The 16,378-nt window shown below is 43.2% G+C and overlaps 1 protein-coding gene across 1 annotated transcript in view; it reads right to left on the bottom strand.

The window, feature by feature from the left end:
* LOC130357225 (gastrula zinc finger protein XlCGF8.2DB-like) overlaps positions 1–10,350 on the bottom strand; it is a 144,013-nt gene extending 133,663 nt beyond the window's left edge. Inside the window, exon 1 of the mRNA XM_056559831.1 lies at positions 10,180–10,350. The gene's annotated coding sequence lies outside the window, so the exon portion shown is untranslated. The remainder of the gene's footprint in view (positions 1–10,179) is intronic.
* Positions 10,351–16,378: the final 6,028 nt, after the last annotated feature.

The raw sequence follows: 16,378 nt of genomic DNA, 5'->3' as shown, positions 1-16,378 counted from the left end.
GCTCGGCATCCAATCTTGTGCACATGGGGTCTTTCATGCTGTCGTGCCTGTTGAGGGACCCCCGTATAAAAAGGCTGAAGGAGAATGACCTGTACTGGGTGTCCACGCTACTAGACCCCCGGTATAAGCAGAAAGTGCCTGAAATGTTACCGAATTACCTCAAGGCGGAAAGGATGCAGCAGGTCCAAAATAAATGAAAAAGTATGCTTTACACAGCGTATAAGGGTGATGTCACAGCACGGGAATGGGGAATCTAACAGGGGAAGAGGTGAAAGTAATCCTCCTCCTCCCACGACCACGCCGGCAAGGACAGGACACTTTACAGACGTGTTGTTGATGGAGGACATGCAGAGCTTCTTAAGTCCTACGCATCGCCACAGCCCTTCGGGGTCCACCCTCAGAGAACGACTTGACCGACAGGTAGCAGACTACCTGGCCTTAACCGCAGATATCGACACTCTGAGGAGTGATGAGATGAGCTGACTTGGGCTAAAAATGGTCCACACGCTGCTGTATTTTACCTCTGAATGCTGGATGACTTACGTGACTTATGCGCCACAGACTAGAGTTCAAGCCGCAATGTTTTAGGGCACTTTCTGCCTGGGAAACAAACATCAATTTTTCTGTCCACTGCTACAGCAGTAGCTGCAACAATACCTAATTCTTCAGGCATGTGTACATGCCAAATTTTTCTGGCCTCTAGTGCTGCACTGTGGCTTCAAAACCAAACCAAAAAAAAAAAGGCACATAACAGGGATTAAACTGATAGTACTACTTAACACACCACTCCTATCTGGTGGCACATTACATTGCACGCGCAGTGCCCCAAATTTGAAGTAGGAGGACCAACCAAGCATCTTTTTACATCTCTTGGTTCCTAAAATCAATGCCATATACACGTCCCCTGATAGGGGACGTAACAGGGATTAAACTGATAGGAATAGTACTACTTAACACAACTTAAGCATGTTATTCCAAACAATTTAGGAATGTTAGATGATTTATGCCCTTTATGGATTAGAACCAGACTCTGCATCAACTATCTAATTTTCCATGGGAGTTTTGCCATGGATCCCCCTTCCGGCATGCCACAGTCCAGGTATTAGTCCCCTTGAAACAACTTTTCCATCACTATTGTGGCCTGAAAGAGTCCCTGTGGGTTTTAAAATTCGCCTGCCTATTGAAGTCTATGGCGGTTCGCCCGATTTGCACGTTCCCGAACATTTGCGGAAATTCGCGTTCGCCGTTTGCGAACGGAAAATGTTATGTTCGCGACATCACTTGTCATAGACCTATTATCACTTCTGTATAGACCAGGAATATTAGGAGATAGATAGATAAATAGTAATAATCCAAAAGACAGCGCCACTCCAATGGATGAATCAAGGTTTATTGCACACAAATGTGAGGCAATGTTTCGACTAGCTCACCTAGTCATTATCAAGCCATTGAGCTAGTCAAAACGTTGCCTCACGTTTGTATGCAATAAACCTCACTTTATTCATCCATTGGAGTGCCGCTGTCTTTTGGATTACTACTATTGGGGGTCCTGACCCGGAGCGGACACAGCAGACACAAGCCTTTGTCGGGACGTGCAGCCTCTTTGTTTGGACTGTAGAAAGATAAATAGATAAATGGATAAATAGATAGATTATATAGATAGATAATATAGATAGGTAGATATAGGTAGCATTTACGCAAAGCAAAAATAACTAAAAATATATCGAAAATGTGAATTTCACAAATATAGGACGAATATACGTCCATATATTTGCGAAATATCACAAATTCGAATATGGAATATGCCATATTATTATTATTATTTTTTTTTTTGTGGGATCTGATAGGTACCCTTTAAGTAGTTAGACATTGATTATGCAGTATAGAAAACTCAAAAAATTCCTCAATATATTTGTAATGTAAAATAAAAAAAAACTCATGGGGGTAGTGGTACCTGGGACAAATGGGAATCCTTGAAGGAAGTGGGAATCACAAGGTATAGGAGACAACATGGGAACTGGATCAGAGTGACAAGGAGGTATTGATGACATCACAGGAGGAGGGGGGTGATAAAGTGTGTAGCTGATGTACGGGCAAAAAATCTAACAGTGCGAGGGGCACATCTGCCTTGGTCAGCTCGGGAGCAGATAACACAGCTGGTGCTCAGGGTGTAGGCTCAAAGCAGTCAGATCTAGTGCCATGAGGCACCATCATGTAGAAGTGCCCTTACAGCCAGGCACAGTGCACCTCTTTAAAGGGATACTCCACTGGAAAACATTTTTTTTTTTAAATCGGTTAAATAGATTTGAAAATTACTTCTATTAAATAATTTTAATCCTCCCAGTACTTTTCAGCTGCTGCATGTTCCACAGGAAGTTCTTTTCTTTTTGAATTTCCTTTCTGGCAGACCCCAGTGCTCTCTGCTGACACCTCTGTTCACATCAGGAACTGTACAGAGCAGGAGAGGTTAGCTATGGGGATTTGCTTCTACTCTGGACAGTTCCTATAATAGATAGAGGTGTCAGCAGAGAGCACTGTGGTCAGACAGAAAGGAAATTCAAAAAGAAAAGAACTTCCTGTGGAGCATATAATGGCTGTTTAACAAATCTGTTTAACTTTCTGGCACCAGTTTTTTCCAGTGGAGTACCCCTTTAACCCCTTAACAACACAGGACATATATTTACGTCCTGCGCCGGCTCCCGCGATGTAAAGCAGGGTCGTGTTGGGTTGGTCCCGGCGGCCATCAACGGCCGGGACCCGCGGCTAATACCGGACATCACCAATCGTGGTGATGCCCGTTATTAACCCTTGATCGCTGCGTCTGAAGTGAAAGTGAAACCTTAACAGCAGCTCAGTCAGGCTGATCGGGATCACCGCGGAGGAGGGTCCCTACCTGCCTCCTCGCTGTCCAATCCCAGAATGACTGCTCCGTACCTGAGATCGAGGCAGGAGCAGTCGAGTGGTGATAACACTGATCAATGCCATGCTATGGCATAGCAGTGATCAGTGTAGGAAATCAGTGTGTGCAAAGTTATAGACAAAACCAAACCTATACAAGTAGAGTATCCTTATAATCATATGGACCTACAGAATAAAGAGAAGGTATAATTTTTACCAAAAAATGCACTGCGTTTTGTTGCAGAATGATTTTTTTTTTGTTTCACCGTGAATTTTTGAGTAAAATGACTGATGTCATTACAAACTTAAATAAATGTAAATATATATGGTATTGCTGCATGTGTAAATGTCCAAACTATAAAAATATATTATTAATTAAACTGCACGGTCAATGGCATAAACGTAAAAAAATTCCAAAGTACAAAATAGGGTATTTTTGGTCACTTTTTATATCATAAAAAAATGAATAAAAAGCGATCAAGAAGTCAGATAAAAAAAATGGTACCGATAAAAACATCCGATCACATCGCAAAAATTTGCCCTCATACCGCCCCGTATGCGATAAAATAAAAAAAGTTATAGGGGTCAGAAGAGGACATTTTTAAACGTATTAATTTTTTTTGCATGTAGTTATGATTTTTTCCAGAAGTACGAGAAAATCAAACCTATATAAGTAATTTTGGTTTCACTGTAGACTTTTGGGTAAAATGACTGATGTCATTACAAAGTAGAATTGGTGGCACAAAAAATAAGCATCATATGGATTTTTAGGTGGAAAATTGAAAGAGTTATGATTTTTAAAAGTAAGGAGGAAAAAACTGAAAAACGTTGAGTCCTTAACCCCTTCCCGCAGAATGTCATATATAAACGCCGGGTTGTTCAGTGCGTTCGCGCATCCCGGCGTTTATAAATGACATTCAGTTAACCCGGCGATGCGCAGCATCGCACGGGTTAACTGGCAGAAGTCCCGCTGTTTCCAGCAGGGGACAACTTCTGCTTCACCCCCAGGACCATCCATTGATGGTCCTGGTCAGCGATCACTGTGATTGGTCCCTGTGGACCAATCACAGTGATCTGGGGTGAAAGTTCAGATCCCCGCACTGCCCGCCCCTGGAAGTCGGGCAGAACGGGGGACGATGGCTGCGGGGGCTCGCGGGGACCTTCGGCACAGGGGGGGAACACGAGGGGACCGGCGGACTTACCTGGCGGGACCAAGGAGCAGCGCGGGACCGGCCACGAGGACGAGGAGCGACGGGACCGGCAGGTGAGTGTATGGTCCTCAGAAGCAGCAGTGAAGATCTTCACTGCTGCTTCTAGGAGTCTGAAAACTACAACTCCCAGCATGCCTAGACAGCCTTTGGCTGTCTGGGCATGCTGGGAGTTGTAGTTTTGCAACATCTGGAGGGCCCCAGTTTGGAGACCATTGTATAATGGTCTCCAATCTGTGCTCTTCCAGCTGTTGCAAAACTACAACTCCCAGCATGCACTGACTGTCCAGGCATGCTGGGAGTTTTAGTTCAGCAACATCTGGCTCTTCAGATGTTGCCGAACTACAACTCCCAGCATGCCCTTCAGCTGTCTGGGCATGCTGGGAGTTGTAGTTTTGCAACAACTGGAGACACACTGGTTGGGAAACATTGTTTCTAACTCAGTGTTTCCTAACCTGTGTGCCTCCAGCTGTTGCAAAACTATAACTCCCAGCATGCACTAACAGACCATGCATGCTGGGAGTTGTGGTTTTGCAACATCTGGAGGGCCCCAGTTTGGAGACCATTGTATAATGGTCTCCAATCTGTGCTCTTCCAGCTGTTGCAAAACTACAACTCCCAGTATGCACTGACTGTCCAGGCATGCTGGGAGTTTTAGTTCAGCAACATCTGGCCCTTCAGATGTTGCCTAACTACACCTCCCAGCATGCCCTTCAGCTGTATGGGCATGCTGGGAGTTGTAGTTTTGCAACAACTGGAGACACACTAGTTGGGAAACATTGTCTGTTTCTAACTCAGTGTTTCCTAACCTGTGTGCCTCCAGCTGTTGTAAAACTATAACTCCCAGCATGCACTAACAGACCATGCATGCTGGGAGTTGTGGTTTTGCAACAGCTGGTGCACCCCCCCCCCCCCCCTTGTGAATGTACAGGGTACATTCACAAGGGCGAGGCTTTTACAGTGGGTTTCTCGCATCTTGAGATGCAGCAAATTTTGCGCCGGGAAACTCGCTGTAATCCCCCGCCCATGTGACTGTACCCTAAAAACACTACACTACACTAACACAAAATAAAATAAAAAGTTAAAAACACTACATATACACATACCGCTACACAGCCCCCCTCCCCCAATAAGAACGTCCGGTACACCACTGTTTCCAAAGCAGAGCCTCCAGCTGTTGAAAAACAACAACTCCCAGTATTGCCGGACAGCCGTTGACTGTCCACGCATGCTGGGAGTTTTGCAACAGCTGGAGGCACCCTGTTTGGGAATCACTGGCGTAGAATACCCCTATGTCCACCCCTATGCAAATCCCTAATTTAGGTCTCAAATGCACATGGCGCTCTCACTTTGGAGCCCTGTCGTATTTCAAGGCAACAGTTTAGGGCGACATATGGGGTATCGCCGTACTCGGGAGAAATTGCGTTACAAGGTTTGGGGGGCTTTTTCTTCTTTAACCCTTCATGAAAAGGAAATGTTGGGGTCTACACCAGAATGTTAGTGTAAAAAAATTTATTTTTTTACACTAACATGCTGATGTTGCCCTATACTTTACATTTTCACAAGAGGCAAAAGGGAAAAAAGCCCCCCAAAATTTGTAACGCAATTTCTCCCGACTACAGAGATACCCCATATGTGAGCGCAAAGTGCTCTGGGGGCGCGCAACAAGGCCCAGAAGGGAGAGCGCACCATGTACATTTGAGGTGATTTGCACAGGGGTGGCTGATTGTTACAGCGGTTTTGACAAACGCAAAAAAAACAAAACCCCACATGTGACCCCATTTCGGAAACGACACCCCTCACAGAATGTAATGAGGGGTGCAGTGAGAATTTACCCCCCACAGGTGTCTGACGGATCTTTGGAACAGTGGTCCGTGAAAATGAAAACTTGTACAGCCCACTGTTCCAAAGATCTGTCAGACACCAGTGGGGGGCAAATGTTCACTGTACCCCTTGTTACGTTCCTCAAGGGGTCTCGTTTCCAAAATGGTATGCCATGTGGTTTTTTTTTTGCTGTTCTGGCACCAGAGGGGCTTCCTAAATGCGATATGCCCCCCGAGCAAAATTTGCTCTCAAAAAGCCAAATATGACTCCTTCTCTTCTGAGCATTGTAGTTCGCCCATAGTGCACTTCAGGTCAACTTATGGGGTACCTCCATACTCAGAAGAGAAGGGGTTACAAATATTGGGGGGTATTTCCTGCTATTAACCCTTGCAAAAATGTGAAATTTGGGGGGAAACACACAATTTAGTGGAATTTTTTTTTTTTTTTTACATATGCAAAAGTCGTGAAACACTTGTGGGGTAATAAGGCTCACTTTATTCCTTATTACATTCCTCAAGGGGTCTAGTTTCCAAAATGGTATGCATGTGTTTTTTTTTTTGCTGTTCTGGCACCATAGGGGCTTCCTAAATGCGACATGCCCCCCGAGCAAAATTTGCTCTCAAAAAGCCAAATATGACTCCTTCTCTTCTGAGCATTGTAGTTCGCCCATAGTGCACTTCAGGTCAACTTATGGGATACCTCCATACTCAGAAGAGAAGGGGTTACAAATATTGGGGGGTATTTCCTGCTATTAACCCTTGGAAATATGTGAAATTTGGGGGGAAACACACATTTTAGTGAAAAAAAAATTTTTTTTTTTACATATGCAAAAGTCGTGAAACACCTGTGGGGTATTAAGGCTCACTTTATTCCTTGTTATGTTCCTCAAGGGGTCTAGTTTCCAAAATGGTATGCCATGTGAGGGTTTTTTGCTGTTCTGGCACCATAGGGGCTTCCTAAATGCAACATGCCCCCCAAAAACCATTTCAGAAAAACGTACTCTCCAAAATTCCCTTATCACTCTTTCCCTTCTGAGCCCTCTACTGCGCCCGCCGAACACTTTACATAGACATATGAGGTATGTACTTACTCGAGAGAAATTGGGCTACAAATATAAGCATACATTTTCTCCTTTTACCCCTTGTAAAAATTCAAAAATTGGGTCTACAAGAACATGCGAGTGTAAAAAATGAAGATTGTGAATTTTCTCCTTCACTTTGCTTCTATTCCTGTGAAACACCTAAAGAGTTAAAATGATGACTGAATGTCATTTTGAATACTTCGGGGGGTGCAGTTTTTATAATGGGGTCTTTTGTGGGGTATTTCTAATATAAAGACCCTTCAAATCCACTTCAAACCTGAACTGGTCCCTGAAAAATAGTGAGTTTGAAAATTTTGTGAAAAATTGGAAAATTGCTGCTGAACTTTGAAGCCCTCTGGTGTCTTCCAAAAGTAAAAACTTGTCACTTTTATGATGCAGACATAAAGTAGACATATTGTATATGTGAATAAAAAAATTTTTTTATTTGTAATATACATTTTCCTTACAAGCAGAGAGCTTCAAAGTTAGAAAAATGCAAAATTTTCAAATTTTTCATTACATTTTAGGATTTTTCACAAGGAAAGGATGCAAGTTACCACAAAAATTTACCACCATGTTAAAGTAGAATATGTCACGAAAAAACAATCTCGGAATCAGAATGATAACTAAAAGCATTCCAGAGTTATTAATGTTTAAAGTGACAGTGGTCAGATGTGCAAAAAACGCTCTGGTCCTTAAGGCCAAAATGGGCTTGGTCCTGAAGGGGTTTAAGGAGATCTGTAGTGTTCTGAGCTTATCCCTATTCTAAGGATAGGGGATAAATTATAGATCACGGGCGGGGGGGGGGGCGAGCGCTGGGGCCCCCCGCGATCTCCTATATGGCGCTGGGGCAATGTACAGGAAAGGGGGCATTCCCTCACCGCATGATGCGGCAGCCGGTATGCTGGGAGTTGAAGTTTTGCAACATCTGGAGGGCCACAGTTTGAGACCCCCTGATATATATAAATTATATATATATATATATATATATATATATATATGTATATATATATATATATATATATATATATATATATATATATATATTTCATCTAATATTCAAAGAAAAATTTTTTTATGGATACAATAACTCATATATAGAGAGAAGAAGAAAAAAAGAAGAAAGGAGAAAAAATGAACAGAAAACACAAAACGATGAAGGAAAATAAGATAAAGAGATTCCCCTTTGGCTATGTAAGTGTTTTAAACCTTTTAGCTGATATCCAAGGTTTCCAGATCTTTACAAAGAACTGATGTGCGTTGGTTTCTGCACGATATTTCTCCATTAAAGGGGAACTCAGGAACATAAGTACCTATCCTCCTCTCCACAGGATAGGGGATAAGTGTCTGACCATTGGGAACCCCCGCGATCTCTGCTCTGTGCATGGATTACTGTTGACCACCACACGAAGCGTTGGCCGACACGTCCCTCCATGAAGCTCTATGGGAAAGATACACGAGCGCGGTATATCCAGCTCTTCAATAGAGATACATGGAGGGGGGTGTCGGCCACCGCTTTGTGCAATAAATGGGGGCCCAATACTTTATGAGGGCAATGTAGGGGGGATTTACACAATATGGGGGTAATGAAAGGGGGCCTAATTATATATGGGGGCAATAAAAGTGGGCCTTATACTATATGGGGGCAATGTAAAGGGGTTTTAAGCAACATGGGGGCAATGAAAGTGGTCCTAATACTATATGGGGGCAATGTTGGGGGCCTAATACTATATGGGGGCAATGTTGGGGGCCTAATACTATATGGGGGTAATGTTTGGAGCCTAATTCCATATGGGGACAATGTTTGGTGCCTAATACTCTATGGGGGCAATATTTAGGGCCTAATACTCTATGGGGGTAATGTTTGGGGCCTAATGCTCTATAGGAGGCAATGTGAGGGGGCCTTATGCTATATGGGGGCAATGGAAGGTGAGGCTTATGCTATATGGGGGCAATGTAAGGGAGAAAAACACTATACAGAGACACAAAGTGGCCTAATACCATATGTGGACAATGTATGGGGGCAATGTGATGGGACCTAGTACTATAAAGGGACACAGAGGGGACTAAAATTATATGTGGCAGTGTAATTTATATTAGTGTAATACATATACATTGTATATACTGCACAGTGTTATATGCTATCTACAGGTCAGTAGTGGATGATGAGAGTGATGATGTCATAGAAGTCTGGACAAGATGACATGGTATAGGGAGCTGCGGCCCGGAATGTTCTTTGAGGGTTCTACTGTATGTAGAGGAGGAGGTAGGTCCACGCTGTCTGTCCCCCCTGATCCGCCATTATTCAATTTTTTTAAATTAATTTCTTCATTTTCTTCTGTGAATCCAGTGACAAAGCGATTTTCAAGCAATTTGCAAGTGATTTTAAGCAATCAAAAAAATGGCGCAGATTTCCAGCAAGCCCATGGAGGTAAGTCAGAGATGATGTCCAGAAGGAATGTCCAGAGCGGGGTCACACCTGGCGGCCATTTACCTGCCTGAGCCCCCCCCCTCCAGACTTACCTATAGTCAGCAAAAGAAAAAATGCATCAAATCTCGTAAAATAAAAACTTTATTTCCTCCCGATCCAGCACAAAGGTTCTGGAGACGGCCCGGTCTGTTTACAGGCTGTCATGATTACCGGCCTCAGCATCATGTGACCTTGTAATATTACCGGCCTCAGCAGCATGTGACCTTGTATGATTACCGGTCTCAGCATCATGTGACCTTGTATGATTACCGGTCTCATCATCATGTGACCTTGTATGATTACCGGTCTCAGCATCATGTGACCTTGTATGATTACCGGTCTCAGCATCATGTGACCTTGTATGATTACCGGTCTCAGCATCATGTGACCTTCTAAATAACTGTTAAGTCATGTGACCGCTGATGGTTGGGGTCACTTGCTGCAGCCTCTACACTGAGACAATACTACCAATAATCCCCAGGGGAGAAATGATCCTGCTACACCATGACCACATATTACCACCCCCTGATGGCTGCATAATACCCCCATACTGTTACTGGATACAAAACAGTGACTAAGCCATTTCCAAGGGATTAGGAGAAAATGGCGCAATGTCCAAAGCGGGTGAAGTGAATAGAGGCCGCGGAGTCTCCATTCTGATCAGACAGCAGGGTTATATCCACCAATCACATACTTACATTTGGTATGTATAGAGCTGGGGGTTTGGTGCAGGGCGGATGCTTCTCTTTGGGGACATCAAGTTGTCACATATATATATATATATATATAGGGATATTTATGGCGCTGTATAATAGGAAGATTCTCTGTGTTTCCCATAGCAACCAATCACTGCTTAGCCCATAGCAACCAATTACCGTTCTGCTTTCATTTTACCAGAGGAATATATTACACAAAAGCTAAGCTGTGATTGGTTGCTATGGGCTGAGTGGTAATTGGTTGCTATAGGCTGAGCTGTGATTGGTTGCTATGGGCTGAGTTGTTAATGGTTGCTATGGGCTTACCTTTGGTTGCTATGGGTAACACAGTGACACTTATAAGATGGAGCCATAAATCCCCCCATAGTTTTTTTCCTTTGTTCTATTTATTGTGTTTATATAATGTGAGATTTATCTTCAGGACCTTCTGGATTGTTCCATTATATACAGTTTGGGGGAAGATTTATTAAGCCTTGTGTAGAGGAGCGGGGGAGGCATTGCCATAGCAACCAATCAGATTCCAGCTTTCATTTTCATAAGGTCTCTGAATAATTAAACCTTGGTTACTACCGCACAAGCACAAGGTTTAATAGATCTCCCCCATTGTGTTGTTTACTTTATAATACAATATATTTACAGCAAAGACACAGATAGAAAGATAGATAGAAAGATAGATAGATAGATAGATATGAGATAGATATGAGATAGATAGATATATATGAGATGGATAGATATGAGATAGATATGAGATAGATAAGATGTGAAATAGATAGATATGAGATAGATAGATAGATAGATAGATAGATAGATAGATAGATGAGATAGATATGAGATAGATAAGATAGATAGATAGATAGATAGATATGAGAGAGATAGATAGATATGAGATAGAAAGATAGTTAGATAGATAGATATGAGAGAGAGAGAAAGATATGAGATAGATAGATATGAGATAGATAGATATGAGATAGATAGATATGAGATAGATATGAGATAGATAGATAGATATGAGATAGATAGATATGAGATAGATAGATATGAGATAGATATGAGATAGATATGAGATAGATAGATATGAGATAGATATGAGATAGATAGATAGATATGAGATAGATAGATAGATAAATATGAGATAGATATGAGATAGATAGATAGATAGATAGCTATGAGATAGATAGCTATGAGATAGATAGATAGATAGATATGAGAGAGATAGATAGATATGAGATAGATAGATATGAGATAGATATGAGATAGATAGATAGATATGAGATAGATAGATAGATATGAGATAGATATGAGATAGATAGATATGAGATCGATAGATAGATATGAGATAGATAGATAGATATGAGATAGATAGATAGATAAATATGAGATAGATATGAGATAGATAGATAGATAGATAGCTATGAGATAGATAGCTATGAGATAGATAGATAGATAGATAGATATGAGAGAGATAGATAGATATGAGAGAGATAGATTGATGTGAGATAGATAGATATTAAATAGATAGATAAGAGATAGATATATATGAGATAGATAGATATGAGATAGACAGACATGAGATAGACAGATATGAGATAGAAAGATATGAGATAGATAGATATGAGATAGATATCGTATTTATTGGCATATAACACGCACTTTTTAGGCTAAAATTTTTAGCCTAAAGTCTACCTGCGTGTTATACGCTGATAAGCCGCTGCAGTTCAATGATTTAAAGTGGGCGCTTTAAATCAATGAACTGCAGCGGCTTTGCAGGTCCAGAGGCCGCCACCGCTGCCGGCTTCTCTCCCCCTGCCTGCCCTGGGGTCTAGAGCCCTGCTGCCGGCCCTTCTCTCCCCCTGGCTATCAGTGCCGCTGCCCTTTCTCTCCCCCTGACTATCGGTGCCGGCGCCCCATTGCCAGCACAGATAGCCAGGGGGAGAGAAGCGGTGCCGGCAATGGGGCAGCGCCGCCGATAGCCAGGGGGAGAGAAGTGGCAGCGGCGCCGATAGCCAGGGGGAGAGAAGGGGCAGCGGCACCCATTGCCGGCGCCGCTGCCCTGTTGCCTCCCCCATCCCCGGTTGTATAATTAGCTGTTGCCGGGGTCGGGTCCGCGCTGCTTCAGGCCTCCGGTGTGCGTCCCCTGCGTCGTTGCTATGCACTGCACTGCATGGCGCATGACGTCAGTGCGCCGCACTGTGCAGTGCATAGCAACAACGCAGGTGACGCACACCGGAGGCCTCAAGCAGCGCGGACCCGACCCCGGCAACAGGTAACTATACACCCGGGGATGGGGGAGGCAACGAGGCAGCGGCGCCGGCAATGGGTGCCGCTGCCCCTTCTCTCCCCCTGATTATCGGCGCCGCTTCCCCATTGCCGGCGCCGCTTCTCTCCCCCTGGCTATCTGTGCTGGCAATGGGGCACCGGCACCTATAGACAGGGGGAGAGAACGGGCAGCGGCACCGATAGCCAGCGGGAGAGAAGCGGCGGCAGCAGGGCTCTAGACCCCAGGAAAGGCAGGGGGAGAGAAGCGGGCAGCGATGGCCTCTCTCCCCCTGCCTTTCCTGGGGGTGTATCGGGGTATACACATGCACACACACACACCCTCATTTTACCAAGGATATTTGGGTAAAAAACTTTTTTTTACCCAAATATCTTTGGTAAAATGAGGGTGCGTGTTAGATAGATAGATAGATAGATAGATAGATATGAGAGAGAGATATGAGAGAGATAGATAGATATGAGAGAGATAGATAGATATGAGATAGATAGATATTAGATAGATAGATATGAGATAGATAGATAGATAGATAGATATGAGATAGATATGAGATAGATAGATATGAGAGAGAGAGATAGATATGAGAGAGATTAATAGATATGAGATAGATAGATTTGAGAGAGATAGATAGATATGAGATAGATAGATAGATATGAGACAGATAGATAGATAGATATGAGATAGATAGATATGAGATAGATATTAGAGAGATAGATAGATATGAGACAGATATGAGATAGATAGATATTAGATAGATAGATATGAGATAGATAGATAGATAGATAGATATGAAATAGATAGATAGATATGAGATAGATAGATAGATAGATATGAGATAGATAGATAGCTATGAGATAGATAGCTAGATAGATAGATATGAGATAGATAGATAGATAGATAGATACAACCAAAGAATAAGTTGGCCAGCACTATTGATTCCAATCTATTGTAAAGACCTGGCTTACAGGTGCAGGCTGCTGGGCTAAATATACAGCAACAGGAGAATACAGCAGCACACTGCTAGCACAAAGATATAGATACAACATGAGTATATAGATAAAACATGATTATATAGATAGAACAGGAAAAGCTATACAGCTGTAATGCAATAAATGAGGATATGAAACTATGAAATTAAGAGGTACATAGCTTGCAAATTTGGCGCCAAATAGCGTGGACCGTCCCACCACGGTAAGGTGACCTCATTCTGGGACAGACCCTACACTATGAATATGCCTCTGTGTGAACAGTACAGCAGGCATTGCAAGGTCTGAAACATCCAAGGCACCTAATATACACCTAATAGAGGTGGGTGGGGTGCAAGAGCCAACATGGAGGTAGCTACTCCCCTGTATGTGTAATACAACCAAAGAATAAGTTGGCCAGCACTATTGATTCCAAACTATTGTAAAGACCTGGCTTACAAGTGCAGGCTGCTTGGCTAAATATACAGCAACAGGAGAATACAGCAGCACACTGCTAGCACAAAGATATAGATACAACATGAGTATATAGATAAAACATGAGTATATAGATAGAACATGAAAAGCTATACAGCTGTAGTGCAATAAATACTATACTCATGTTTTATCTATATACTCATGTTGTATCTATATCTTTGTGCTAGCAGTGTGCTGCTGTATTCTCCAGTTGCTGTATATTTAGCCCAGCAGCACTTGTAAGCCAGGTCCATATAATAGTTTGGAATCAATAGTGCTGGCCAACTTATTCTTTGGTTGTATTACACATACAGGGGAGTGGCTACCTCCATGTTGGCTCCTGCACCCCACCCACCTCTATTAGGTGTATATTAGGGGCCTTGGATGTTTCAGACCTTGCAATGCCTGCTGTACTGTTCACACAGAGGCATATTCACAGTGTAGGGTCCGTCCCAGAATGAGGTCACCTTACCGTGGTGGGACGGTCCACGCTATTTGGCGCCAAATTTGCAAGCTAAGTACCTCATAATTTCATAGTTTCATATCTTCATTTATTGCATTACAGCTGTATAGCTTTTCATGTTCTATCTATATACTCATGTTTTATCTATATACCCATGTTTCATCTATATCTTTGTGCTAGCAGTGTGCTGCTGTATTCTCCTGTTGCTAGATAGATATGAGGTATAGATATGAGATAGATATGAGATAGATAGATAGATATGAGATAGATAGATAGATATGAGATAGATAGATAGATATGAGATAGATAGATATGAGATAGATAGATATGAGATAGATAGATAGATAGATATGAGATAGATATGAGATAGATAGATAGATAGATATGAGATAGATAGATAGATAGATAGTGTAGAACAGCACATCCCTTTTCCTTTGTATAGGTTTCGTTTGTGCACAGGACCGGACTGGCTCACCAGGATACTGGGATAATCCCCGGTAGGCTGTTCTCCCTGTGGGCCAGCAGTGGCCGGACTGCCGCCCAGGGCCGGATCTATAATTATTTAGGCCACGGCTGTTTTAGACTTGCAGGAGCGGCTGATGACATCACAGGTCTGACGCCGGCAGCATGTAATGAGGTCACTGCACCCTCTGTATGGGACCTCAGAGGTCACCAGCGCGCTCCCCCTGTCTCATAGGCTGCAGTCTGTGGGGAGAGAAGAGGAGAGGACACTGGAGGAATGTGTCCTGGGAACCATGCTGGGGAGACTGCAGAGCAAGATGGAGACTGGCAACTCTGAGTGCAGCTCTGGGGGTGACTATAGTATAAGACAGCAGAATAGTAAGTGCAGCTCTAGAGGTGACAGGAGGATAAGACATGATGTAACAGCAGAATAGTAAGTGCAGCTCTAGAGGTGACAGGAGGATAAGACATGATGTAACAGCAGAATAGTAAGTGCAGCTCTAGAGGTGACTGGAGGATAAGACATGATGTAACAGCAGAATAGTGAGTACAGATTTGGAGGATAAGAAATTATGTTACAGCAGAATAGTTGCTGCTGCTCTAGAGGTGATTGGAGGATAAGGCATGGTGTAACAGCAGAATAGTAAGTGCAGCTCTGGAGGTGACTGGAGGATAAGGCATGATGTAACAGCAGAATAGTGGCTGCAGCTCTGGAGGTGACTGTAGGATAAGACATGGTGTAGCAGCAGAATAATGGCTGCAGCTCTGGAGGTGACTGTAGGATAAGACATGGTATAACAGCAGAATAATGGCTGCAGCTCTGGAGGTGACTGGAGGGTAAGACATGATGTAACAGCAGAATAATGGCTGCAGCTCTGGAGGTGACTGGAGGATAAGACATGGTATAACAGCAGAATAATGGCTGCAGCTCTGGAGGTGACTGGAGGATAAGACATGATGTAACAGCAGAATAATGGCTGCAGCTCTGGAGGTGACTGTAGGATAAGACATGGTGTAACAGCAGAATAATGGCTGCAACTCTGGAGGTTACTGTAGGATAAGACATGGTATAACAGCAGAATAATGGCTGCAGCTCTGGAGGTGACTGGAGGACAAGACATGATGTAACAGCAGAATAATGGCTGCAGCTCTGGAGGTGACTGTAGGATAAGACATGGTAAAACAGCAGAACAAAGGCTGCAGCTCTGGAGGTGACTGTAGGATAAGACATGGTATAACAGCAGAATAATGGCTGCAGCTCTGGAGGTGACTGTAGGATAAGACATGGTATAACAGCAGAATAATGGCTGCAGCTCTGGAGGTGACTGTAGGATAAGACATGGTGTAACAGCAGAATAATGGCTGCAGCTCTGGAGGTGACTGTAGGATAAGACATGGTATAACAGCAGAATAAAGGCTGCAGCTCTGAAGGTGACTGTAGGATAAGACATGGTATAACAGCAGAATTGTGGCTGCAGCTCTAGAGGTGACTGGAGGATAAGACATGGTATAACAGCAGAATAATGGCTGCAGCTCTGGAGGTGA

This window comes from Hyla sarda, chromosome 2, assembly GCF_029499605.1.
Source record: "Hyla sarda isolate aHylSar1 chromosome 2, aHylSar1.hap1, whole genome shotgun sequence".
In the NCBI taxonomy this organism is placed as follows: Eukaryota; Metazoa; Chordata; class Amphibia; order Anura; family Hylidae; genus Hyla; species Hyla sarda.
Note: the sequence above shows the minus strand (reverse complement) of the source record. Positions and strands in the feature narration are given on the sequence as shown.